The sequence below is a fragment of the Nipponia nippon genome, unplaced genomic scaffold (genome assembly GCF_047370975.1).
Source record: "Nipponia nippon isolate SJK-2023a ecotype South Korea unplaced genomic scaffold, ASM4737097v1 scaffold_2, whole genome shotgun sequence".
Classification (NCBI taxonomy): domain Eukaryota; kingdom Metazoa; phylum Chordata; class Aves; order Pelecaniformes; family Threskiornithidae; genus Nipponia; species Nipponia nippon.
This window is the reverse complement of record NW_028262336.1, coordinates 52,867,173-52,869,276: the sequence shown is the minus strand read 5'-3', so window position 1 is coordinate 52,869,276 and position 2,104 is coordinate 52,867,173.

Here is a 2,104-nt window from a genome sequence, read left to right as displayed (position 1 = left end):
CCCTGCGCGCCTGCGCAGCCGGGGGCGGGACGCGGGCGGGCCGGCAGCCCTGGGGCAGGGCGGTCGCGTCTGCGTCCGCGGGGCGCAGTCGTCAAGGGGTGGCTGTCGCCGGGTGAGGCGGGCTCGTTCCGCCTTCGCCACCGGGCGGACAGGTGCTGGGTGTGGCGGCGTGCCTGCCGGGGCTGGCCGCCTCCTCCTGCGGCCGCCCGAGGGAGAAGGCCCGCGGGGCGCCTTCCCGCCCGCCTCACGCCCTCACCCTGTGAGCTGTCGCTGTCGCCGTCACTGGGAGACGTCGTGTGGGCGGGTGCCCGCGGCCTCTGGTCGGCTTGTGCCGGGCCGGGCACTGTGTAGGGAGGGACTTCATGTTGCTGAAAGGGTGACATCAGGGCGGCAATGAAGTTGATATTTTTTTCTTTCTTTTTTTTTTTTTGTGTGTTTTAATAAGGTGACTCTGCTCACCCTTTTGGCAGACGAGTGCCAGAGTCAACACAGCGTACAGATTCAAGATGGAGCGGGGTCCTGTAGCCAACGGTGGATGAAGGAAACTAGGGAGAGCAAAGATGCCTGTGAGATAAAAGTGTAGATGTGTGAACTCTCCCAGGGGTCTGACGGGTTAAAACTAAACTAGCTGGGGAAAAAAAACCTGTTGATTTCACACAGATTGTTAGATTTCACACGCTCTACCTCTGGCAGCGACTACTCTTACTTTTTACTGGTATATGAGAGGGGCTGCTACAGGTTTGGGATAGAAGGGGGTGCAGCCGTTTGTGAGGGGAACCTTGACAGCTTTTGTTTTCTAAAGTGATTGTGTACCATTTAGTCATCTTTTCAGTTGCCAAGTTCTCTACTCTTAAAGTATTTGCTTTAATAAGACATAGTTATTTTGTGCTTCAGTTTAGTCTGTTGTAGACTTTACAGGATTAAAGAATAGCCACATTTCCTTTACAGAGCTGAACCTTTCAGTGTCCTTAAATTTGACTTTTAACTTGCTTATCAAATTTATGCCTGTGGGAGAAACAGAATATGCAGATAATACTGATGTCTTTTTTTTCCACTAGTTAATTTGACCCTTACATCTTACTAACAGCCATAGGTTTGTAATGATGGTATCCTAAGACAGAAAATACTGCAATAAAAAATTGCAGGATAGTTTCTACATGGAATCATGCAAAGCACCTATTTCTTACATAGAGGCTACAGACCTTACTGTAGCATGATCCACAATTGCACTTTTTAGCCTATAATGAAGCATAAATTAGCAGAGTTTCGACAGGAAAAAAACTTGGAATCTTTAAAAGGTGAATCATGGGAAAATTCACTTCTCCTACGTATGTATGTTATCAGCAACTTGAAGATGTTTAGAAATGAGAACCACAGATGTAAATCTGTGGGTCTGAACATTGGAAGATACTAATTTACATATTACTTTTCAGTGTAAGAAAAAAAACACATTTAATGTGACTCATGCTAGTGAAATACGAACATTTACAAAATGTTAAGTGTTACAGGCATCTTCCTGTTCAGCATGACTTTGGAATTGCTTGCTGTGAGTCTAATTGGATTTTTTTCTGTGTGATAGCTAGTGCATGTTATCAATCTATAAATTAAAATACTGCTTTTAAGTAAGAGGGAAGAGAATTAAATTAATCAATGGCATAATCCTAAATATGCTTCTTATTAGGGCAATACAGAAATATCTGAGATTTCAGCCTCAGTTTTCACAAGAACACAAAGTGGATCTCTGACATTTTTACGTGAATAGTGATCTGTAAAAGCTAGACAAAAAAGAAAAGAAAATACAGACCTGAGTACGTCTCCCACTAACTAAGTCTCTTTTTTTCCTCCCCTTCTTTCTACCTTTTCCACGTGTCTGTTACCCATTGCTTTTATCTCATTCTTACCCTAATTTAAATGATTGGCATGATTAGCAATGTTAGATGCCACTTCAGCTGATTAGTAAAATGCATTGTTTCTCTCATTGCTCAGGATGGGAAATGGAAAATATTTCAGAAACAAAACAGCCTCTTTTTATTGCACTATGTTAATACAATTGTAGTCATAGACAAATACTGAATTTCTTGAGGTCATTAAGTTTCCTGCAATC